A 26,903-nucleotide genomic window follows, 5' to 3' on the forward strand; every position below is an offset into this window, starting at 1 on the left:
TGCACGTAAATCATAGATCAACAAGGCTGATTTTAAAAATTAAGAGAAAAAGGGGGTTCCTGTCATGGTGCAGTGATTAATGAACTGAACTATGAGGTTTCAGGTTTGATCCCCGGCCTCACTCAGTGAGTTAACGATCCAGCATTGCCGTGAGCTGTGTTGTAGTTTGCAGATGTGGCTCGGATCCCACGTTGCTGTGGCTCTGGCGTGGGCTGGTGGCTACGGCTCCGTTTAGACCCCTAGCCTGGGAATCTCCATATGCCGCAGGAGTGGCCCTAGAAAAGGCAAAAACATGAAAAAAAAAATTTAAGAGAAAATAAAATAATGGCAGGGACATAAAAGGTACCTGGAATAAGATTAAGAAAAATTGACATTTATTTAACGGACCACTGTTTGGGTTCTAAGGTTTTTTTTTTTTTTTTTTTTTTGCTATTTCTTTGGGCTGCTTCTGCGGCATATGGAGGTTCCCAGACTAGGGGTCGAATCGGAGCTGTAGCCGCCGGCCTACGCCAGAGCCACAGCAATGCGGGATCCGAGCCGCGTCTGCAACCTACACCACAGGTCACGGGCAACGCCAGATCGTTAACCCAATGAGCAAGGGGAGGGACCGAACCCGCAACCTCATGGTTCCTAGTCGGATTCGTTAACCACTGCGCCACGACGGGAACTCCGGTTCTAAGGTTTTTAATTTCCATCTTGAAAATGGCAATCCAGTCATTTACAAAATGCACTATTCTTGATTTCAAGACCAAATAGAAATTCCTCTGGGCATGAAGCAGATATCATTTGAAATCAGAATAATATTAATATAATAGACTCATCAGTGACTTTCAGTGGACTCTCATATTGACCCGTTATACAGGCAATTCGGGGAAGCAACCAGAGGAGATGGCATTTAAAATACTGGGTAAATAAGCAGTTCTTTACTGAGCTATCTTTTTTTTTTGGTCTTTTTTTGCCATTTCTTGGGCTGCTCCCGCTGCATATGGAGGTTCCCAGGCTAGGGGTCTAACCGGAGCTGCAGCTGCCAGCCTACGCCAGAGCCACAGCAACGCGGGATCCCAGCCGCGTCTGCGACCTACACCACAGCTCACGGGAAGGCCGGGATCGTTAACCCACTGAGCAAGGGCAGGGATCGAACCCGAAACCTCATGGTTCCTAGTCGGATTCGTTAACCACTGTGCCACGACGGGAACTCCTACTGAGCTATCTTAATCCACGGTGAGATTTCAGAGTGTCTGAGGATGTGGAGTATTCTGTAATTTTGATTATTTTTTCTAAACGTTATTTCTCTCAATAAGACTTTTAAAAAACATTGGCAAGGAGCTCAAGGTTTCACTTCTTGGCATAGGCAGTGATACAAGCTGTTCTCTGGTGCGACTTACCACCCTCCCCAAACCCTTGAACATGTCATTGAGATGGAGGTAGCGGTGACCTGTGGGTAGAAGTCAAGGGCTCTACCAAGAAAGGATGCAGCTAGCTTTATCCTTTAAGCAATATTCTCCTTTTGTATTTCCACCTGAGAAATATACAGGGGTTAATAACTTTGAGCTGTTACCTTCTCTGCAGCCTCTCAGAGATTAGGGAATGTGAGCCAGTTGTATGTTTTTACGAGGTTCAAGTAAGTTCCAAAATGAAGATAGGCCAAAACAAATCTCTAAATATTGTAATAAATACTGTTAAGAATTAACAACTTGCCATGAATGAACGGTAGTTCATAAATCTTGTCTGTGTGACTGCATGTTTACCTCCCTTCGGAGATCATGTCAAAAATGTACATAGAAGCCCTTCCAAGTTCACGTTCTTAACCATCATGTTCTAGGCTGAACTGTACCAAGTGGCCAGTTGTTAATCATTTGGTACCTACGAAATGAGCAGTTTCACGGGGCTCCACTTAATAAGATGCTTAAGTTGACCCCAGCTGGGCTCATATGAATGTGCATACACGGGGTACACTTGTTCCTCCTGCTACTCAGGGCTACACACCAACCTTTTATCTGCAATTGGCAGATGCAGTATTTATATTTGAGTGCTTTTTGCTCCAGGGCAAAGATATTTTAAAATTCATGTCTCCTTTGTGAAGAGATGGGAGGTAGAGTAAAGCTGCTGAGGGCTTAACAAAAAGGAAAACTTCCTAATGATTAGAGCTGTCCAAGGGGGGCTGATGGCTACTGAAGATGGGGTGGGGGGAGGATGGTAAGGCTCTTCCCTGAGAGGCACCCCCAGAGGTGGTGCCTGCTATTATCCAAAACATTTATTGAGGTTTGCTTGCTCAAGGAGAGGCAGCCAGGGCCCGAGTGCATCTCTGCTTATCCCGACTGGGGTAGGCTTGCTTGGCTCGCCACTGTGCTGGGGATGCTCTGATTTTTATCCCAGATGCCAACAAGTAAGAGGATTCTATTGAAAAACAGGGAAATTTCCTTTGTTCAGGTTGAAAGTTTTTATAATTCATAAAAGATTTAGAGGGAAATAATGCTATGTCCTTGAGAAGCCTATGTTGGGAGGGCTTAAATCATGCAGCCTGATTAAATAAAGTCAAACTCCTTTCTTGCCTCCTGAAACCATCCCAGTTTCCTCTTTCTAGACAGAGTCCGTGGAGTTCTTGAGATGTTGGGCATTGGGATTTAGTAGATGGATTTAGTGCAGATTGACTCTGGAGCATAATCTGATTGTGACACTGCCCTCATCTGCAACGTATTAGCTTGTGGTCCTTACCTGTGTTCACCTTTGTCACAGAGCCACTCGCTCGGGGACCTGCTCTCTGCTGTGGCCAGAACCCAGGGCCCTGACTTGAGCTGGAAGCCAAAAGTTGCAGCCGACATTCCACAAACCGGCACGGTTGTTTCTTCCTGACTGGTAGGACCACCAGTACCAATAACACCAGAGAAAGAGAAATTAAACACTCCTTAAAGCCGCACAGGATGAGATGGAGCATCCCCCATCCCAGCTACATCCCTTCCACGCCACGTCCACCCACAGCTCCCGGAGCTGGGCAAGGACAGCCAGTGTCCCATTTGCTGTGAAATGTGGTTTCATTGATTACAGATTTTCACAATCATTGGGCTCAATTCTTACTTCCCCGTCTCAATTCTCCAAAAGCCGTTTTACGTGGGGAAGGATGTGTTTGTTCCTTGCTTATCCTCATCAGTGGAGATTTCAGTGATAAGGATCACATCGGAAGCAATTTCTTGGATCTTTTTCTGGTGTTTCCAGAGGAAAGAGAGACCTTCTGCATCCCACTGAGTGTCCCCTGGTGGCGTAGAGAGCCCTGGACAGCTGGGATGGGTGTGCCCAGCTCGCAGCTAGTCCTCACTTGTTGACTGACCAGCTTTTTGACATGAGTCTCAGCCATGAGGCTGGTGGTTTAGCCCTCGGAAGGCCATCCTGTTTCACGACTGGTTGTTTTTGGATCTTTGGAGCCAGGATCAAGGTGAGATGCCCATCACTGCCTCCCCTGTCCACTCCTATCAGAGGCTGACATGTTGCCACTCTCTGCTTGTTTTTCTCTGGCTTGGAATATCCTGAACAGTAGCAGCAGCCAAGAGCCTTCCAGGATAAGTGACCAAAAGCAGGACCACAGGCCATGCACTCTAGGCTTCTTCCCTGTGGAGATCTGCACTTCTCCACACTGGCCATGTTCTCTTTCCCCACTCTCCTTGCCTGCCAGGAAGCCCCAAGGCACAGGCAGCAGCCTCTGTCTTCCTGCATCACTTTACTCCTCTGCTCCCAGGGTTTGGAATAATAATTACTAGTTCCCTGGATTGAGTCCCCTTTGCCTTATATTATTCACTCTCTTCTCCCATAAGTTTTCCCTTAATATACTTCATGCTCAAGGCTGCTGTCTGGGTCCTTATCACAGGAGAATTTTCAGGAGTTCAGCATTAAGAGAAAGAACTGTGGAAAATTCTTTCCTCTGCTCCCAGGCAGGTCAAACAGAGGAGAGGAGGAAACAGCAAATGTTAAACTGAGGGCAGCTATCATCTTAGAATCAATGCCAAGAAACAGAAATTATTTCTGCGGGTCAGTGTGTGTGTGTATATTTCAGTCAGTAAAAGAAATTGCCCTGTGCCCAGACATTGACTTTTGTGTACCTGGTTGAGCAGGACAGAAGAATGGATCTGAGATTATATCCTGTGATATAATCTATCTATACCTGCAATTACAACTTCTTTTCACATCCTGTTCTCATTAGAACCTCATTTATTTTATTCAAAAAAAAAAAAAGAATGCATAAGATATTCGGTCGTGAGTCTCCAGGTATTTTTGGCATTGGTCCATGACGGAGCACAATAACCAAAGCCCCTGCTCTTGTCATCACGTATTTCTGACCATTTTGACCTATGATTTTTACTTTTTAACCTGGGGCTTTTCAGCATTCCTAAAGGAAGAAATCCAGATGATAACATCAGCTCTTCTGCTATCACATTAGCTATTAAAAAAAGAAAACAATAGGGAGCAAGAATAAATGAAATAACACCAACCAGGTGAGATAATTAAACCCATCTTCATCCCTTCACACTGAGAGAGGCATGTCAGCCCATTTTCCTCTTCTTCTTCTTTTTTTTTTTTTTTTGAGCTGTGTAAGCTTCAGCTCTTATTGCATTTCAAACAGCTCTCCCCATCAGAGCTTGTTTTACAGATGTGAATCCCTAGAATGAATTAAGTTTTGCTCACGGCATTAGTTTAGTGATCATCTGCCTCTCAGAGGAGGGGAAGTGAAAGGGGGAAAAATGAGCAATGCCAGGTCAGCAATGGAGTCTTAAAATGCTGCGAGAAAAGCACTGCCTGACCAAAGCTCTTCTGCAACAGCCAGGTTTTGACATTATCGCTGAACCCTACTGGAAAGGGGTAGGAAAAAATCATGGTCAAGGCTCACTTCAAGTGGAAAAGAGAAGTGAATGCTATTCTTTAATGTGGACCAAGAGTGGAAGGATCAAGCACGGTCGCTAAAGGAGGCTGATAAGTGATGTCCCCATGGGGGGTGAGATCCTGGTCATGGGACACAGTGGAAAGAAGCCATGAAGCTCAGAGTCCCAGGTGGACATTTCTCTTTAGCGACCCTGTGGTGTCATGGAGGGAGCAACCAATGAGAATACATCTGCTTGAGCTCAGGCTCTCCCACCTTGGGGCCGTCTGTTTTCTCACTCACAGAAGGAAAGGAGAGAGCCTCAGAGGAGATGGAGAATCCGGGTCGCCTTTGCAAAGGGTGCAGATAGGGGGCGCTCAGGTGCCTGAAGGTACAATCAAACAACCATGACTTTTCCTTGTCTCGACCATCTCTCTTGAAGAGCAGAAAGTAGAGGGTGTCCAACTGTGCTTACTGGAGGTTGCCAGAAGAGGAGAAAAGAGATTTTTTCGTTATTGTTTTTAGGTCTCACCAATTGCATCACACTTTGATAGTTTTTTTTTTTTTTTTTTAATGAAAAGTTCAGAGAGAAGCAGCTAGATTCGTTTTTCTAAGAGGACAGCTGGTCATGGGATTCCTCTGTTTAAAATCTCGCAGTGGCTCCTTAACCTCTTCAAGGAGAACCTTCAAATTCCTTAAAATGGCATGCACGCACAAAGTGGATATCCTTCTTTGGTTCAATGAATAAGTGAAAAACTAGTACCGACAGCTGCTAATCCATGGTGACAAAGTAAGTACGTATGAAAACTGAAAGAATATTGCTAATACTGCACAGAGCCTAGAACAGCCTCCTTTAACGACTGTGCTTGATCTTCCCACTCTTGGTCTACCCTTGGCTTGAGTGGATGATTCACACGGGTGACAGAGATGCTCAGGACACTGAAGAACAAAAAACAACTGTTGTTTGACACACAGTCACTGGAAAACCCTCGGGCATCTGTGCTATGGGTATCTCTGAGAAACAGGATTTTATGTCCTCCCTTTAAGTTCTTACTCTTTTTCTAGGAAAGCTGAGCGATGCTGAGTGTCAGCCCATCAGAAGAGTGAGGCAAATCTATCAGATGATTTAAATGGACGATTAGGAAGATGTGGTATATATACACAGTGGAATACTACTGGGCCATAAAAAAGAATGAAATAATGCCAATTGCAGCAACATGGATGGAACTAGAGACTCTCATCCTGAGTGAAGTAAGTCAGAAAGAGAAAGATAAATACCGTATGGTATCACTTATATCTGGGATATAATATATGGCACAAAGGAACCTTTCCACAGAAAAGAAAACCATGGACTTGGAGAATAGACTTGTGGTTGCCAAGGGGACAGGGAGGGAGTGGGATTGACTGGGAGCTTCGGTTAATAGATGCAGACTGTTGCCTTTGGGATGGATTAGCAATGGGATTCTGCCATGTATCACTGGGAACTTTGTCTAGTCACTTATGATGGAGCACGTAATGTGAGAAAAAAGAATGTGTACATGTAAATGTAACTGGGTCACTCTGCTGTGTAGTAGAAAAAAACATATATATATAAATAAATGATAAAAAAAATAAATGGACAATAATGGTTAAATTAGCAATGAGGGAATCCCAAAGGATGGCATTCCTGTGTGTATGCTTAGAGTCCCAGGGCATGAAAAGGAAAGTTGCCTGGGGCACCTTGGCAGCCTAGGAGGAAGGGCTCTGTGTGATTTTCTCCCTGATGTTGGGATGGGGGGGAGATTCCATTGTCTCACCCTCAGCAAGACATGCTGAGCCCAAGGGAGGCAGGAGCAGGACATACCCCACGAGAATTCCAACTGGGAAAATCCTGGGTTGCCACCTCACTGGCTATTTTTTTTTTTTTTTAATCTTTTGTCTTTTTAGGGCTGCACCCTCGGCATATGGAGGTTCCCAGGCTAGGGGTCTAATCGGAGCTGTTGCTGCCGGCCTAGCCACAGCTCACCGTAACGCTGAATCCTTTAACCCAATGAGCAAGGCCAGGGGTCGAAGCTGCAACTTCACGGTTCCTAGTCGGATTCTTTTCTACTGCCCCACAGTGGGAACTCCTCCACTGGCTATTTTTGCCTCAGTGTCTCTCTGCTTTGTGTCCTCTGGTAGCTAACCAAAACCCAAACCTTAAATATGTAAACATCTATGCTTCTATTCATCATGCATGTCACGACTAAACAAATTAAAACACGGACACTTGAAGAGCGAGTCACAGGTGAGGAGTGATGGGGCGTGACACCTCCAGTAACCCTGAAGTGTTGCCTTCCCCCAGAGGATGGGCCTTCCTTCTGTTATAACCCGGTGCCTCAGGCATAAACCTTTTTTACCATCCCTTTACGGAGATGAAAAAAGCCTAGACTATACTAAAAAAGAGAAAATTAATATTTCTATCATAAGACCATTATTCAAGAAGTCTAAAAACACCCTAACACTCAAATGGGTGACATAGCTACCCAGGGGCACACAACCTTCTAGAAAGATCTATCAGATTTGGACAGAGAGGTGGGGGGAGGTCAGGGTTAACGAAAATGAGTGTGTATATCTATAAAATAACAACTAAATCCTGGAGAACCTCTCTCTATCCCCTTAGGACCAGCTTCTCTGCCTCCCATCAGGGCAGGGAAAGACTTCTCTACTAACAGAACAACACAAAAACAATAGCAACTAAAATGAACACAGACCTATACACAGTTAGATCCTAAAGCTCAGCCTTCCACGTGCTTCCAGAACCGCATTCCCCATGGGTGTGTTCCTGACCCCTTTTCTACTGAGTTTCTCTCTTTCCATTTTCCTTCCTAATTCCCAGGTTTTCTTTAATTTAAATTTCAAATTATTCAACTGATTTTTACATGTTGACAATATATCTAGGGATATGGTAAATTCAGTTATCAATCCGAATAGTAAAAAGAGACTTTTAGATTTTCTTTCTTTTTTTTTTTTTTTTCTTTTCAGGGTTGCACCCGAAGCATATGGAAGTTCCCAGGCTAGGGGTTGAATCGGAGCTACAGCCGCTGGCCTCACCACAGCCACAGCAACTCCAGATCTGAGCCGTGTCTGCGACCTACACCAGAGCTCATGGTAATGCTGGATCCTGAACCCACTGAGCAAGGCCAGGGATTGAACCCACATCCCCATGGATATTACTCAGATTTGTTACCACTGAGCCATGATGGGAACTCCTAGATTTTTTTTTTTTTTTTTTTACAGACACAAAATATAGCACCTTTCTAGAATGATATTTTTACCCCTTCCTTTACAGTCTTTAATTTTTTACTTTTTGTCTGGCTGTGTTCCTTTGGACATTTAGAACAATACTGAATGAAAATGGAGACAGAAAATAGCCTTATCTGATTTCCAAAGCCAGAGAGAACACCTTCATTAGCTCACTGTTAAGTATGATGTGAGCTTCAGGGTTAGTTTTTTTTTTTTTTCCTTTTGTAGAAAATTTTAATCAGATTAAAAAAAAATCCTTTCGGTTTTAGTTTTCTGAGAGTTTTGTTTGTTTTAGTGATGAATTAACATTTTTTGCATTCATGGTGATCACCATATGGCTGGCTGTCTTTATACTATTACTATAGTAAATGATGTTTGATTTTGTAACAGTGAATCAACTTTGCATTCGTCAGATGCACCCAGTGATGTATATTTCACAGCGCTTTATTCTTTTGCTATTATTTTGTTTAGGATTTTTCCGTCTGTGTTCATGAAGGATATTGGCCTATGATTTTCTGATTTTCACTTTTCTTTTTCTCTCTTTGTCCTCCCTCCCTCCCTTCTGCTCTCCCTTTCTCCCTTTCTTTCTTTCCTCTCTTTCTTTTATTATTATTATTATTATTTTGTCTTTTTTAGGGCCGCACCCGCGGCATATGGAGGTTCCCAGGCTAGGGGTGTAATCGGAGCTGTAGCCGCGGGCCTACACCGCAGCCACAGCAACTTGGAATCCGAGCCGTGTCTGTGACACATACCACAGCTCACAGCAATACCTGATCCTTAACCCATGGAGCGAGGCCAGGGATCAAACCCTCAACCTCACGGTTCCTAGTCAGATTTGCCTCCATTGCGCCACCACGGGAACTCCTCTTTCATCTCTTTAGTTATTGCAGTTTCCTTTGTTCAGTTTTAATTTCAAAGTTATCATGGCCTAATAAAATATCGAGAAGTATTCTGTCTTCGCATTCTCTGGGAGGGTTTGTTTAAATTTGGCGTTGTTTCTTCCTTCAAATTTTTGGGGAGAAATATCAATAAATTAACCTGAGCCTGGAGTTTTCTTTGTGTGAAGGTTTTTAGTGACATATTGAATACATATAAAGCAATTCAGTTTTGAAAATTTCTTCCTATGCTGCTTTTGATAAAGTAAGTGCAATGACAGCGGTTGCACGGGGCCAAGGCTTGCAGGTCCTCCCCGTTTCTCTGGGAGGCTTGAGAATGAGATCCTAGGTCTTGAGAATCTTTGCTCCAAATGCCCAGGAAAGAGGAGCTCAGTTTTGCAAACATTGTCTTGTTCATGCTCTGCTTTCGCTTACTAAAGAAGGGGTGGGAGGAGGGAGGAAAGAGATACTTTGATCTATGTCTGGGGGTACCCTGGGGACATGTGTATGGAATTACACTGTCTCTTATAAGCACTTTTAGTTTGCTCTGCCGGCAATTCAAGGATAGCAGAAGGCAAGATACCCCATACTATCAAGATGGCCTCCACTCAAAGTGCTGGGAAATGCCACTTGTAATCTTAAAACAAAACCCACCTTCTCTCTTCAAGAATAGTCAGCAGTTTAATTATGCTAAGTACTTTTCACCCCAGGAGGCTTCAGGTTGCTGTATTAAGCAACAGAACAGCATTCTTTTAAGGCTTAAGGCTATACATTTAGAAAGCTGATAAGTGTCTCACACCAGAAAGCCTAAAGTCTTTTAGGGTAATTTCCAAGGATTGCCTTTTAAAAACTCACTTTCCAATTCAAGCCAAGAGAAGCCCTAATACCCTAGCTCTTTACAAATGATCCTTGGCCTTGCTAAGATTTCCTAGACAAATATGGACAGAGATTTTAGAACAAACAAAGACAAACATTTGGTTGAACATGTAAATGCAATTGTTCAAGCTGTAAATTAAATTCAATTACGGACAGAGAGTAGTATCTTAAGCCTCATGCTAATTATGCTTGTGAGTTTCAACTCATTAAACTTGGATAATGCTCAGAAAGAAGGAATCTGGCAGCAGCCAGCCATGTATCGCACCGGCCTGTCCCATTGGTGGCTCTCGTCCCTGGAGTTCTGCATGTTGGCAAAGCTGTTTGACATCCAGAGGGTCTAAGAAAAGTAGAGAGAGACATCCAGGGTGTGAGGATGGGAAGCAGAGGGCTGATGTGCACCACACAAAGGTATTGAAAAAGGGTTGCTTTGGGGTACAAAGAAGCAAAGGAGGCCTTCCAGGGAAATGCTAATACTCAGAGGTGATAAATCACCTCGCATCCAGCCATCCCACCCCCAGGGCAACAGTCCAAAGCCAGGCAGATTCCTTGGTCCTCTCCTTGGAGGCGCCATGCCCCTCTTGGCTGGGGCTCTCCTTGGGAAGCAGCGCTGACTCAGCACCACGTTGGGTCGCTGGGGCCTTGTCACCTCTTTCAGCTTTCCTTTCCTTTTTGCTGTTTACTCTCAACTCGACTTTGACCCCTTGGTGACAGTTATCTGAGAAATGCATTCCTGGGGAGGGGATGACAGTAGGCTCACCAGCCAGGAATGTTTGCATTTTATAAAGACCGCATGGGGAGCACAACATCAGCACGGAGAACAAACTGCTGATTCTGAAATGTCAAGCATGCATCAGGGAGACCTGAGGGGGAGAAGCAGCCCTTCCTACAACCTTCAGATCGCAGTCTGTGGGGCATTCCTACCACTAGACTGGCCCTGATCCCAGGCACTGGGTTTGCTCAAAAGCTGTTGGTCCTAAAAACCCAGCGTTGGACTAGGCTCCTGCTCTGGAGGTGATCTTATAAGAGAGGGAGAGAGAGAGAGAATGTGTACCTCTTGAAGAGCAGACAGTTGTGGGAGCCAAAATCACTTTGAGCCAAAGGATTGTGTTATATCCTACACATCCAAGATAACTTCAGATATTCTTCACAATGTTTTGAAGACTTGACACTGTGTCCCTGTATCAGTCATCTCTTGCTGCATAACAAAGCAGCCCCGAACATAGTGGCTTAAACAACCCCTTAATTGAGTTAATGAGCTAATGGTCATTATCCCACTGAGCCATTCTTGGGCAGCCCCAGTGGTCTGTGCTGGGCTCTGTCACATGTCTGCACTCCCTTGATGAGCTGGCAGGAGGCTGGCTTGTCCCAGTGGCCTCATTCGCAAGGCTGGTGGTTGGCTGGATGGTGCTTGGGGCAGTGGGGGCACTGGACCACATGCCTCTCATCATCCATTGGGCTAGCCTGGGCACCTTAGCCTGACAAAGGCAGGGATCCAAGGGTAGCTAAGGGGCAAGCTCAATGCGCAAGCACTTTTCCAGTGTCTGCTTGTGTCACCTTTGCTGCTGTCCCTTCAGCTCAAGCAAATCACATAGCCCAGCCTGACTCATTGACAGAGGAGCCTACCCGGAGATATAGATGTATCTGTGAATTTCTATTAGCACCGTGCTCTAACCCACTGAGCTGACCGGCTACCTGTGAATGTCACTGACTGAACTCAGATAATACACAGAAGGAGGGATTCTGGCAGCACCAAGAGGGATCATTACTGGAAAAAATCAACGCAAGCTATCTATCATATATACAAGGTTTTCCACAAAGAAACAAAAATAAGGAGTCATGCCTTCTAAAGCAGGGCTTCCTAGGCTTTTGAGTTTCATGGACTCATAATATTTAAGAAGGAAGAAGGGGGATGGAAAGAAAGCATAGGATTGTTGCGATTTTTATTTTGTCAACTAAGAATATTAAATAACAAATAGGCCATTACCATCTACCCCATCCCAATTATTTTGACAAAAGAAAGGACATTTCAATACCAAACTAGGAGCAAGGCATCATTTTACAATACCCTAGTCCTCTAAAGAGAATAAATTTGGTTTTATGAAAAGCTCTCTACCTTGCCTTCATTTTCTCATTTCACTGAAGATCAATGGAAACCTCAATTAGAAAGGCCCTAGTCGGGTAACTGGCATCTCAAAGCCACTGGGCTAGAGAAAGATAATAGGATAGGGCTGACTTTGCTGGTGAGGAGTCATTAAGTGTGCATTGAGTGTGCGTGAGTGCACCGTCTCCGTGCTTGAGGGAGTGAGACGAGGGGGAGACAGCACTTTTCCTCAAGACAGTAGTTCAGCCTGGGAGTAAAGACCAGGTCTTCACAGAAATAGTCAAGAATGTGGAAAAGAGAAATTCAGAGTGCAGAAAAGAATAGCAAAATTAAGAGGTGAGGCTGGAATACCATCATGGTACCAGCTCAAAAGCAAGAGTGACAACCCATATTGCGAATTCACTTCCATTGAATTCATTAATCCCGGCGTCCATGGAAGCTTCCTAGAATGGACTTTGCAGACGATTTCCTCACCTGTCTCCAATGTCCTGTCTTGCTGGTTCAGATAACTGCTCAGCTGGGCAAGTGTGTGTCTACTTCGAAGCCACATGCAACCGTGACCTGAGCTGCGCTGGCCGTGTTACCAGTGTGGTCCTCCTGATGAGTATCATGTTCACCCCTCTGGATGTGCTGATTACACTGAAATCAAGAATGAGGAAATAGAATTTCCAAGCCCACTGCTTTCTAAGATTCTTGGAATCCTTTTGCAGAAAAGATCACCGTTGAGAAGCACAGCCACGCAAGGATGCTGTCTTTCTCCCTCTTTGTGAGAACCTGCCGTCATTCTCTTTAGTGAAGTAGGGAGTAGGTGAGCCCAGAATGGTTTGTCTAACTTGGGAGGTTTTTTTCCTAACTTCTTGCCTGGGTTTCTGATTCTCAGCCTAGCTGCTGGAGGCTCTCAGTTGAGGATTTGCCCACCAGAAGCTGAAGAGAAACCAATGTCAACATTTGATCACTTAATTGTTATTTGATATCATCCACCACTCAAATATGATACCTTCTGTAGGAAAGCACCTTTGGGGAGAAACCTAATTTTAGAATGGTTATAAAGACAAAAACGTTCAATACAGAAATGAAACCTCAGGGCCCATTATTTTGCTCCTTTTCATAGATATCATTCTCTTTCGAGGCTTGTCTCTTAGCCAGAAGAATGGCACAGCGGCTAACCTCCTTCACTATTTCCAAGCAAATGGTTCTTGGCTACTTAGAATGCTTCTGATGGCAGCAGGGCGGATTGGTGAGTTTAGAAAGATCACACAAGTTCCAAATGACACCTCCTTCACTCTCATCCCTGAGAGAGAAATAGCCCATTTGCATGGCAACGATCTCGTCCTAGTTTGGGACTTTTCAGATTAGGAAACTGAAATCCCAATATCTACAACAAGGAGACGCATCTAGGTCTTTGGAAGGTCCATGTATTCCTCTCTGAAATCTCCTCACCAAACGAGGTTTAGCCTAAGGAAAAGGCCCTGGCAGAAATTGTGTGTTGTGTTGCCTCTTGTTCTGCAAGCCTCCGAAAACACTCCCTCCGAACAGAACCACGCCCTCCGTGACAACTGCCCTGGTTCACTGCTTCTAGTTCACTCACCCAGAACCAAGTTTTTCCCACAATCACAGGTGATCAAAGCCTGACTCCTGGAAGCACTTCTTCAATGTATAAGCTCAGGTTTCTATAAGGAAGAGAGTCATGCGTTTCACCAGGAGATGACCTCCATAATTTGAACCAAACCTAATCAAAGGGATTTCCCTTCCAAAGTGCTTTGCTCCAAGTTGCTTTCCTTTAACCTGGGACATCTGTCACTCCTGTGCCTGAAGCTGCCCACCTGTCCAGCTCTTTTAAGTCACTACCCTGTACCATTTTCAGGTAAGCAGAGAATAGGTGCTGCTAGGAGCTTGAATTAAACATCAAAAGATCACTTCGTCTGCATCAGCCTTCAGCAGGAATACAGTCAACACTAACAGATGGCCTTTTGCTCTCCAGAAGTGACCGACTCTCTGCAGAGGTCACCAGGATGAGAAAGTACAATGCCAGTCCCCCTTTCCTGATGCCTGGTCTTCTCCTGCCACTGGGCCCCTCTGGTCCTCAAATCACCCTTCAGTTTTAGGACTTAGAGAACTATTTGTAATTCCCTCTTTGCGTGAACACATTTTTTTTTCATGTGAATATAGGATCCAAATTTCTCATTCGCAACAGTTTTCATAGTGGCAACCAAGTAAAATTTTCACTCTCAATTCTGGAACGAGTGTCCAGTTTTCCCACTTTTGTCTACCGTGACTGTGGCAAAACTTGGATCATGGATTCTATCCTTGGCCCTGGGCCTTCCACATACCGTGGATATAGACAAAAAAAAAAAAAAAAAGAAAGAAAGAAAGAAAGAGAATGATAATGTGACCTGTCTTTCTAGCACTTGTGAGAAAGTTTGGTCTCTGCTTCCCATGAGGCCTCCACTACTCTTTAGCTTGTGTCAGATCTGGCAATGGCTCCAAGGAACTTCAGGTTTTCACTTGTGGAGATCTGCCTATCAGTTTAAAACCCAGAATAATCTAAAGATTCTCCTTTAAAAACCGATCCAAATTCACTCCATTCTGCAGTAGAGAAACCCTTAGCACAAAATTGCATTTGTAGAATGCATATATATGCATGACTGGGTCACTTTGCTATAGAGCAGACATTAATAGAACATAGTAAATCAACTATACTTTAATAAAACATTTGTTAAAAATAAAAAAAATTGCATGTAGAAGAATTGCTGGTCTCTTGGTCACCAAGCTCATTACACCAGCTTTTGCACCTCTTCTATAGGATCTGAGAAGATGGAGGGAAGAGAATTATTTCTCCCCCATTTTCAGTTCCTGCCGGGGTTGGCGGGTGCCAGTTTTATCTCGGCCACCTCTGCTCCCAGGGTCACCCAGAGGGGTTAGGGAACAGAGGGGACATACATTTGATCTATTGGCCGTTATGAGCCGATTCCTCCCGTCTGGAGGTCTGGAGATGATTTCTTAGCATTTTAAGACAGCAGCTATATCATCGGGGTTAAGTGGTCACACCCATCAGGGCCCTGGTGCTGAGAAGGGGAGGAGCCCAGTGAAAGCTCGGATGTGCGCCTTCTCTGAAGGAGGTGAGAAATGCCTAAAGGCACACCAGGCAGAGTGCGTGGAGAGGGGCCGGGGGGTGTGGAGCTGAAGACAAATTTCCCCAAGCAGGGAAATCCTCCTGGGTTAAGTCATATGAATGGAAACGGCCTTGGAGGAGGACCCACAGGCCATCCTATGCTTCATGTGCGTTGTTAGCAGAAAAAGAATTTCCTGAATAAGCACAATTAGGCAAACACATTTTTGTCAGCAACCCCCCCCCAAACAAAAACAAACAAACAAAAAAACCTGTCTCAGTAAGACAGAGACCCAGGAAGAGGAAAGAGGAAGAAACTAGAAAGGCTGGCATTTTGCTGAGAGGAGCTGGTGTGGGGTTGCAGGGGGGCTTGGGTGGGAGGGTGTGAACAGAGAATGGGACTCCCTGCTTCTTCCTGCGAGAAGGCAGCCTGGCCTGTCCCCTCTCCAGGGGCCCCTGAGGGTGTGTCTGCCCCCTCCAGAAGTAAAGCGCATCTGGATGACCCTGTGACTCACCTGGCGGGCCCTCTGAGTTGGGGGAAGGCAGCAAAGCTGTTTCCAGGATGCCTCCAGAGCTGGCCTGAGGTGCTGATGGGCCAGAGAGGACAGTGTGCCACCTGGCTTCCTGCTTTTCCTCCTCGTTCCTTCCTACAGAGCTTGCCTCGCACAAGACGGCATCAGCAACAGGACCCATCCTTGGCTGGTTTTGTTTTTTTTTTTTAATTTTTAATTTGATTTATTTATTTATTTTTCTTTGTAGGGACACACCTGCAGCATATGGAAATTCCCATATGCGGGGAATCGGAGCTGCAGCCGCCGGCCTACGCAACAGCCACAGCCACGCCAGAGCCAAGCCGCATCTTTGACCTATGCTACAGCCGGATCCTTAACCCACTGAGCGAGGTCAGGGATCGAACCCGCATCCTCATGGATACTGGTCAGGTTCTTAACCCGCTGAGCCTCAGTGGGAACTCCGGTTTATTTTTTAAATGTTTTAAACTTTTTTATTGCAGTATGGTAGGGGTACAATATTATATCAGTTACAGGTATATAACATAGTGATTCACAATATTTAAAAATTATACCTTATTTATAGTCACTATAAAGTGCTGGCTATATTCCCCACATTGTACAACATATCCTTGTAGCTTATTTATTTTATCCATAATAGATTATACTTTTAATCCCCTCTGCCTAGCAAGACTCACTGTTCTTTCAGCCCATCTTTCATATCAAGCTGAGTAAAAAAGTAGCAAACCCCGCCAAGGAATAAATAGGTGACAAGTGATTTGACTCTCAGATGTATTTCTGATGTCATAGGGACCTCTTAGTATGCTGGCTGCGTTCTAGGCTAGTGAGGCATCTGTGTTTGAGGCAACGAAGCTGTTAGAACAATGATGTTCTCTGTTGCCTGAATTGCTAAGATTGGAGATGAAAAGGCTACCTGGTCCCACACTTGGTGGGTCCCATGGCTGATTATGGCTTTACCTCTGTCCACTGCAGTGGTCACACTCTTACTTTAGGAAAGCCCTCCCATCTTCCGGAATGTGACTCTTCAAGATAATGTCTTTCTTCCTTTTTAAGCATGGTAGGATAAAAGTACTCAAATTGGGGCTTTCTAGAGGCTGGAATTATTGCACAGAAAATGATCTCCTCAAGTCCTGCCCTGGTGTCTGCCGTCCTCCCACTAGAGTCACCCACTGAGCAGTCACTTTGCCTACAGAAGATGCTGCCACGCAAACCTATCAGTCAGGACGGATAACTATTATCTGTCACAACTATTATCCATCATGCCTGCCTTAGGTTCTCACATCAGCTGGTCAGGCTGCGCTTGGGGGTATTCCTTAGTTTGCATGTATCTTCATAAACATCATTGAGCTGATCTTCACAATAACCCCACAGACAAATGGATAGTGTTGCCCCTTGCTGGTGAGAAATCTCAGGGCAGCCAGGGCTAGCACCAGGGTCTCAGTCTGCCCTTTCCACATACATTACATATAGCCAAGTGTTTTCAAATGCAGAAAGAGGAAGCAGCAAGGGAATTCATGGGGGAAGAGGAGAAAGACCAGACAGCATGCTGAAAAGTGATGGGGATAAGAAGAGTCCTGGATGTGAACCTGCAGGGTGGGGAGGGCAGAGAGGGAGGAGAGCTGAATCAGGGATGAGGGAAGGAGCAGAGCCACACAAAAGACTAAGATCCATGCCCCCCGTGTTCATTGCCGCACAATTTACAGTAGCCAAGTCATGGAAGGAACCTAAGTGTCCATTGACAGAGGATTGAATAAAATATTACTCAGCCATAAAAAAGAAGGAAATAACACAATTTGCAGCAACACAGGCAGACCTAGAGATGAAGTAAGTCAGATGGAGAGAGACTCATATCGTATGAGATCGCTTATATGTGGGATCTTAAAAAAAAAAAAAAGAAGAAGATGCAAAGGAACTTATTTACAAAACAGAAACAGACTCACAAACAGAGAACAAGCTTATGGTTGCCAAAGCAGACAGAAGAGGAGAAAGGATAAATTAGGAATTGGGGATTAGCAGATACACACTATCATATATCCAATAGGTAACCAACAAGGACCTACTGTATAGCATGGGGAACTATACTCAATTCCTTGTAATAACCTATAGTGGAAAAGAATCTAAAAAAGAATAGATACATAAAACAAAAAGATTACAATAACTATATATGTATAAATATATATAAAAACTTTGAATTGAATTACTTTATGAATTACTTTGCTGTACACCTGAAAATTTACACAACTTATAAATCAACTATACCTCAATAAAAATAAGAACTACCAAGCACTACAGTATAAGTCATCAGGAGAATCTGGAGAAAACCTTCGGTGATATTTGGGACCTGAAGGGATGTGGTGTCAGAAAGAGAGAGGGCACCAGATGGATGGGGCATTGAGAACTTCTGCTGGCTGGACTCTGCCAGAAGCAAGCCCGGGCATGTGACATAACCACTCTGGCTTTGTGTGTGTCTTCAGGGTCAAAAAAAGGATCTCCTCTAACGCCCTGGGAGGTTTGAAACAGTTGTGGCCTTGATACATGGAAGAGGAGAGAGGGAGGGAGGTGGGTGTGGAGAGCAGAGGAAGGCTACCTTGGACCCCAAATCAACCTATGCCGGTTCGTTATTTCATGGCTCTGCTTTGAGCCAGCCTGGGTGGAACTAGTCTCTGGGCTTTGAGACCTGGGGTCAGCGTTTGAATATCTGATGAGAAATTCTTTGATGAGAAAGGGTACTTTGACCAAACAGGACTGAATTTAAACCATTTTCTCAAAGTGGCCTCCTCTAGATGCTTCCGGGAGCAGGGCAAGGATAAAGGGAATTCTGAGCCCATGAATTAGGAGCAGCCTCAAAGCCCCCTGGGAATTTGTCCGTCTGGGGCTGTGCGGTGGGGCCAAGACACTTCAACATCCATCGAGTCTTCCATCAGCCACCTTTGACCAACGCTAAAAGCCCATTACCCAGAAGGGAGTGAGAATAATTTCTCTCCTATTTGTCTTTCCTCCTTCCCAAACGTGGTGCTTGCCATTGGGATTTGTAATTGCCAACATCACCCAAGGACTATGGATATAAATTTCACAAAGGGCAAGACCTTCCATTATGAGTGGGAAGATGGCTTTAATTAAAAAAAAAAATCAATATATTGTTTCCAATCATTAGAATCCCATGTCAGTGGCAAAAATCAATCCTTTTCATATGAAAATGCTTACATTCACACTCAGATGTTATATTACACATGAGTCATTGAAGGAGGTGGGGAGGGGACCAGCCCAGGGCCCGGGATGGTCCCCGCAGAGAGAGCCATGGGCTTCGCTGGACAGCTGTGAATTCGGAGATAGTACACAACACCGCACAGATTTGAAATTCTGCGTGGTGCAAAGGGCATCTCCTCTCCACAGATTCTCTCCTCTTTCTTCCAAATCCTCCCGTGGAAGCAAAAAGAAAAAGAGGAGCTGGGATCCCATCTTAAAGAGTGGGGAGCATTTTTTTTGGTAGTGTTCTCTCTCCCTCTGCTGTGGTGGCAGATTTTTATCACTGGGTTCAACCAGCAAGCACCAGTGGATTCTGATGTGAAAAGGGGCTCCATTTTTAAAAAGGTGATTTATCTGTTCATGCAAGAAAAGGCCTTTGATGGTCATCAGTAGTTTGCTGGTCTCCTCTTGTTTCATGGGACGTGGCAGCGAATGGAGATGGGGCTGGTCTTACCGGAGAGCATCCTGTGTTACTGAAATAGACTCCTGACAGCATTCGGTTCCCAGAGGTGCTATTCCATTTCCCATACAACCTAATAGTGATGATCTTATGACGGAATTTTGCTTTTATGGAAACTGTTTATTTCGAAGAATGTTCTAACGTCAGGCTAAGTGTGAAGGTTCCCTAATAAAGAAGTAAAAGAAAACAAGGGTCCTAATTAAAAACATTGTTTAAGGAGACACTTGTGAGATAAAAGAAATTCTCACTTTACAGGGAAAAGTTCATCATGTATACTGCTGGGGTGCAGTGCAGATTATTCAAGCCAATTTCCCAGACTCCATTCCTTGTCATTATTTATGCTCTTCTAGCCCAATTCTTCAGGGTCTGCTTTCCCTTAACTCCAGTTCAGCAGTCATTTCCTTTGAAGTCGGTGTGAACCCAATGCCCAAAGGGGAGATAGATGCCTAAAGAATATGCAGCCTATTTGTTTTTTTTTTTTTTCCCCCGCTCATTTCGCTGGGTTAGAAAAATGATGGAACAGCCTTGCTGTCTGTCAAAGGCTGCTCCGTTTGATTTCCCATCTATGTGAACGGAGCAGGCATACCTGGCTGCTGCTGGGGTACTCATCCATTCTTAGGGCCAGGAAAACGGTTTTATTAGCATTTTAGGACATCATGGGGCTGGTTTCAAAAGCTGATCTATTTCCCACTTCTTGAGCTTTTTCCCCGACTCCGGGAACTAGATGCAACCCAAGTTATCCCTTACTGCCCATGTGAGCCTAGTGTTGGCCCGGCTGGAAATGTCCCATTCTGTGACTGTGGGAAGTGACTTTACATTCTTTTTTTTTTTTTTGTCTTTTGTCTTTTTTTTTGTTGTTGTTGTTGCTATTTCTTGGGCCGCTCCCTCGGCACATGGAGGCTCCCAGGCCAGGGGTCGAATCGGAGCCGTAGCCACCAGCCTACGCCAGAGCCACAGCAACGCGGGATCTGAGCCGCATCTGCAACCTACACCACAGCTCACGGCAACGCCGGATCGTTAACCCACTGAGCACGGGCAGGGACGGAACCCGCAACCTCATGGTTCCTAGTCGGATTCGTTAACCACTGCGCCACAACGGGAACTCCAAGAATTTATTTATTTATTTCATCTTTTTTGCCATTTCTTGGGCTGCTCCTGCGGCATATGGAGGTTCCCAGGCTAGGGGTCGCATCGGAGCTATAGCCGCTGGCCTATGCCAGAGCCACAGCAACACAGGATCTGAGCTGCGTCTGCGACCTACACCACAGCTCACGGCAACGCCGGATTGTTAACCCACTGAGCAAGGGCAGGGACCGAACCCGCAACCTCATGGTTCCTAGTCGGATTCGTTAACCACTGTGCCACGACGGGAACTCCGACTTTACATTCTTGTGTCACAAGGCTTCTTATATAACTTGCAGATAATCCAAGTGCTATCTGATAGGTTTTTTTTTTTTTTGTATCCAGTCATCAAATGCACACAAAAAGCCTTTCTCAGCTAGGTACTAATATTATCCCCGTGTTACGGAGAAGGAAATTGCAGCTCTGGGAAATAAGTGAGTTGCCCAACGCAGAGCTTCTATGAGGGTCTATGGACTTGATGACACATTGCACAGCAGTGTCGATGTGGGGCGGGCCTAAGGCACGTTAACTCATAATAGTTCAGATCACCCAGTGATGCTTTTAAATAGTGAAGAGAAAAGTGGGTCCAGATAGGACTCTTGGGACCACCAAGAATTAGGGGGCAGATAGAAAAGAGAGAAGAGGGTTATCAGTAGTAGGGACATGCAATAAGCAACACTCATGATCTGTTTACTGTGCCCCTAGACGCTGTGCTGAGGGCTTCACCTAATTTAACCTATTTCATCTTTTTAAATTTTTTTTTTTGTGTGTGTGCTTTTTAGGGCCGCTCCTGTGGCATATGGAAGTTCCCAGGCTAGGGGTCAAATCGGAGCTGTAACTGCAGCCCTAGCTACAACTCCAGATCCAAGGTGCTTCTATGACCTATATTGCAGCTTGAAGCAGTGCTGGATTGCTAGCCAACTGACCAAGGCTAGGGATAGAACCCACATCCTCATGGATACTAGTCGGGTTTGTAACCCACTGAGCCACAGCAGAAACTCCCAACCCATTTCATCTTCTTAACAACACTCTGAGGCAAGGAAGCCTTGCACCTGCCATTTGGAGATGAGAGACTGAGGCATAGATATTTGGGAAATTTCCCAAGGGAGCCCATCTCCTTAAGCATCGCACTGTGGTCCAAAGGGGGCTGATCTGAAGAGCTGGAGGGATAGGAGGAGAACGAGAGACACCATCATGAGACCAAGGAGGGGTCCAGTGGTTGCTGGCATTCAATGACCTCACCCAGGTGCTCGTCATGATGTGAAAGAGATGACACCCCTGAAACTGAGAAACTTGAGGAGAGTTGAGTAAAGGGACTACTTACAAAGTTGTGGTCAGGTGTAGGGAACCCCAAAGTAATAATGGAATACCAAACATAATCCCAGGGTATGGGGTCAGCTCACCTAGGCTTGGATAGCTGAGGAAAGAAGTGCTACCCAGAGAAAGACAGAACGAGAGAGAGAGAGAGATAGAGAGAGAGAGGAGAGAGAGAGAGGGAGAGCACTGTCTGAAGGAGACCTTAAGGGGACCTGTGACTGTCAAGGGCAGCAGCCTACCCTTAGCTCACCCACTGGAGGGCAGTAGGATATATGCACTCAGCCATGACCCTGCTCCCTCTCCTCTGGTCTGATGGGGCTTCCCATTGGCCAAACCCAACAGGTAGCCAGAGAACAAGGAAGTCCATTGAAGCCACAGGCACAGTTCATCTTCCAGGGTATAGAGCAGGTGCAGACACTGAAGAGGACATAGGAAATATGCAGCAGTGACTCAGAAAAAGTGAGCAAAGGAAAGACCAAGAGTTGACCACTGGATTTAGCAACTGGAGTACTACTAACGACTCTGTTTTGTGTTGTTTTATTTTATTGAAGTATAGTTGATTTACAAGGTTGTATTAATTTCCACTGTCCAGAAAAGATTCAGTTATGCATATATATATATATATATTCTTTCTCTCTATACATACACGTATGTGTATATATATTTATACGTATATATTCTTTTTCATATTCTTTTCCATTATGATTTATCCCAGGATTCGAATATAGTTCCCTATGCTATACCATAGGTCCTTGTTGTTTATCTATTCTATATATAATAGTTTGCATCTGCTAATCCCAAACTCCCAATCCATTCCTCCACCCACCTGCCTCGGTAACCACAAGTCCATTCTCTATGTCTGTGAGTCTGATTCTGTTTCATAGATAAACTTACTTGTGTCTTATTTTGATTCCATATGTAAGTGATACATATAGTATTGTTTTTCTTTGTTTGACTTATTTCACTTAGCATAATACCCTCTGAGTTCATCGATGTTGCTGCAAATGGCAGAAGTTCATTCTTTTTTATGTATTGTATTGTATAATGGAGTACTATTCCATTATATGTGTGTGTGTGTGTGTGTGTATAAAATCTTTATCCATTCATCTGCTGTGGATATTTAGGTTGCTTCCATGTCTTGGCTATTGTAAATAGTGCTGCAATGAACGTTGGGATTCATGTATTTTTTTTTTTTTTTTGGTTTTTAGGGCTGCACCCTTGGCATATGGAAGTTTCCAGGGCAGGGGTCGAACAGGAGCTGCAGCTACAGCTGCTGGCCTACACCACAGCCAAAGCAATGCTAGATCTGAGCCACGTCAGCAACCTGCATGGATCTTTTTGAATTAGAGTTTTCTCTGGAAATATGCCCAGGAGTGGGATTGCTGAATCATGTGGCAACTCTATTTTTAATTTTTTGAGGAACCTCCGTACGGTTTTCCATAGTGGCTACACCAATTTACATTCCCCACTGGTGACTTAGTGGAGCGAATTTTTCAGCGGCAGTGTGGAGTACTGGAGAAAGCGTAGGGATGAGAAATAGAAGCAGTCAACAGAAACTGTTTACAAGAAGGGTGGCCATGCAGAGAAAAGGAGAGATGGAACCAGGTGGCGGAGGGGCATCGAAGAGGCGTGGTCGGACTAGACCATGGAGTGAGGTTCTTGGACAGGTGCAGGAGCAGGGCCCTCCTTCAGTGAGGTGGGAAGAAAGGAGGCCACAGGCAAGGGTCTGTATGGATCAGATAAATGTGTCTTCCTGGGGACAGGCAGTAGAGGTTGGTGACACCGGTATTTCCCCCTGTGAAACTGGGAATAAAGTTTTCTCCAGGAATGGATGGGGAAAGGATAGAAGTGGAGGGTCATGCTTGAAGGGACATCATGAGAAACGAGAGAAGCCGCTGGTCACAATCCATCAGAGGACTACCTGGCTCAGGTAGAGAGTGGAACCTGCAGAAGCATGGATTTGCTACTGTGTGTCTCCCTCTGGGAATCTCTAGGATTGGATGTAGGGGAAGGGGAGACAGAGAGCTGGTTTGGTGTTTGCTCAGTCTGGGGTAGCAGATGATAAGGGCGGAAACAGTGAGACTGTGGGTGAGAAGGGATATAAGAGATAAATACTGGATTCTAGGCTGGAGGGAGAGAGAGAGGAAAGAAAAAAAAAAAAAAAGGAGGCTGTTTAGAGAAAACAGAGAGGATGACCCATAATGCTTGGGGCAATAGAAGTACACATTTGACTGAGTGTGGGGCAGACAGAGTTGGAAGGACGGAGTCCATGATGGGAAAGTGGGATGTCAGAATGTGAGCTTTCAAGTGATAATTCCTGGGTGTGGCCATGAGTTAATCATTGTCACGTTTATTTTAATGCATTTTCAACAGCTTTTCAAGGTTGTGGGTGAAGATTGATTGAAGGAGAGGCAGGGTGGGCAGGAGGAGGACAGCCTCCCCAGGCACCGGGTCTGAGGAGGGCACTGGCCTCACAGCGCTTAGACTGCAACTCTAGGGCATGCGTGGGAACTTTCACAGTGGCTGAGAGGTGGTCACATCTGGGAACAGAGGGAGAGGTAGACAAGGCAGAGAGGGACAGCGTGGAATATGTTTGGAATGAGTTGGGGAGGTGACCCATCCTGCTGAAACACCTTCAGGATGATGAGATTTCAGCCAGAGGCTGTCACTTACGGCAGCCGCAGGTACACAGGTAACATGCCCTCGGAGAAAGCAGCGTGCACCGTGGGATTCCCAGAAGCAGATGTGGCAGGAAGTCGGGCAAGGCGTGAGATGACCCTGGAGCCCTGCCTGCACATGTGTGGCATGCAGATTCCGGGCAGCAGGATTGCCCTTGGGGGTAGGGCTGAGCATTCTCAGAAGCTGCTCAACTTCAATCTGGAAGAAAAAAAAAAAAATATATATATATATATACACACACACACATATTAAAAAAATTTTTTTTTGCATGACAATGGAGATGGTAGGGTTTGACCATCTCTTAATTCTGAGCTCGCAAAGAACTCATTCTAGAATACTTGGATGGCACCACTTATTTTAAACTTTCTTTTCCTTTTGAGGAGTTGATGGAGAAAGTCATCAAAACATTTCTTTCGGAGTTCCCATTGTGGTGCAGCGGAAACCAATCCGACTAGGAACCACGAGGTTGCAGGTTCCATCCCTGGCCTCCCTCAGGGGGTTAAGGATCCGGCGTTGAGCTGTGGTGTAGATCACAGAAACGGCTTGGATCCTGTGTTGCTGTGGCTGTGGTGTAGGCCGGTAGCTGTAGTTCGGATTAGACCCCTAGCCTGGGAACCTCCATATGCCACAGGTGTGGCCCTAAACAAACAAACAAACAAACAAACAAAAACCCCAAAGAAAACCATTTCTTTAATTAGAAGGAACCTGAAATAAAGGGCTCAAGATTTATTTCTATACATATAAATATGTCTTGCAAAATGTGTACCCAATTAAAGGCTGTTGGGCAGTTCTGGGAAGAAATGAATAAACAGGGAATTGGGAGACAGAGGGAAGAGAGTGTTCCCAAGCTGAGGTTTTGTTTGCCAAGTTTCAACAAAGAGCAAAGCTTAGCTCTGAAGGAGAAGCCCTTGAGAGACAGAGTTTAGAACAGTAATGCCAAGAGAAACCCCAGACGGGAGAGCTGGGGAGACATTTCTCTAATGCAGCTCATCCTCAGCAGGTGCTGGCAGCATCTGTAACGAGACGATCCGTGATAAAAAGCTTCTCAGACCTTAATCCATGCTATATTACATTCACAAATAGGAATTCACATCCGCCATCCTCCTCCCCCTGAGAGACAGGAATAAATAATATGCTATTAAACTCCTATCTCTGCTTTCTGCCTAAGAACATTAAAAAGAAAAACGGAAAAATGGTAGCTTCCACATTATCCTATACCCAGGGGATGGAGGCTGCCGACTGGAAACAGGAAGATCCATTCTGGGTGATTCAGTAGAAGAAGCCCTTGTATAACCAACCAATATATTGAGAAACCTGAAGATGATGCCTTTGGTGGGTCCTAGGAAAGACACAGATAATGGAGGAATTGAATTTAATTCCCATTTGACTATTACAATGCAAGAGCCCATGTTTGGAAAATAGAATTGATTTCCTCCTAAGATATACCCAATGACAATGACCTCAGAGCCTTTAGCCACCCACTCGTTAATTTGTCTTACGACAAATACGTGTTCGTCATTTACAGCGTGCAAGACACAAGAGTACAGAAATCTAAAATCTAGAAAAACTCACTGTGTGTCACTTAGGTTTTGTGATGTGTGACAAACGTAAGAGGAAACTGGCTATTCTCCTGTAAAACTCAGGTGACCTGGTTCACTGTGTTATCTGAAGGTAGGGCTGGGTAACCTAGTACATCGCTGCTTTCGCAGAAATAACGGAAGGAGACTGGGTTTCGTGGTGCTCTTCCTTTTGGTCTACAGAAGATAAGCATGGCTTTGGCTTCCTCACATGGACCTCACCTTTGATTCATTCATTCCTGCATCCATCAGGTAAAGGACCCTCATCTACCAAACACCAGAAGACAATTAATTCTTGGGGCTGATGGGTCAAAGATGGAGGTGGATTGGTTCCTTCAAAGGAGTTTATCACAGAGCAGATGAAAAGAGGAAAGACACATTCCTAGGCAGAGTGTTATAGGTGCTGGGATGACCTGGGCTCAGTGGGACCCCAGGGAGTTTTGGGAAGGGCTTGGGCAGACTCAAGACTCGTACACTAAATGTGAATGATAAGCAGATATGTGGGATGAGAAAGGAGAAAGTCTTTGGAGTGATGGCACAGAGGGGGGAAGGCACAGCCTGGCGAGCTCAGGAAAAGATACGTGTCTGTTTGACCAAGGCCAGGTACTCAGCCCCAGAGTGAGTGGGGGACAGAAAGTGGGACAGGGAAGCCCTGCCAAGTGGTGGTGCTGGGGGAGGGCTGTGTGGGAGGAATGACCTGGTCCATCGAAAGTCCTCTCTGCCATGAGAGCTAGAGATTCCTTTACCTAGGCTGTAATCCAAGCCTACCTTTCTTGGGGGTTTTTGTTTTTTTCTTTTTAGAGCTGCACCTGTGGCACATGGAAGTTCCTGGGCTAGGGTTGAATCGGAGCTGTGGCTGTAGACTTACACCACAGCCATGGCAACACCAGATCCAAGCTGC

The sequence above is a fragment of the Phacochoerus africanus genome, chromosome 12 (genome assembly GCF_016906955.1).
Source record: "Phacochoerus africanus isolate WHEZ1 chromosome 12, ROS_Pafr_v1, whole genome shotgun sequence".
In the NCBI taxonomy this organism is placed as follows: domain Eukaryota; kingdom Metazoa; phylum Chordata; class Mammalia; order Artiodactyla; family Suidae; genus Phacochoerus; species Phacochoerus africanus.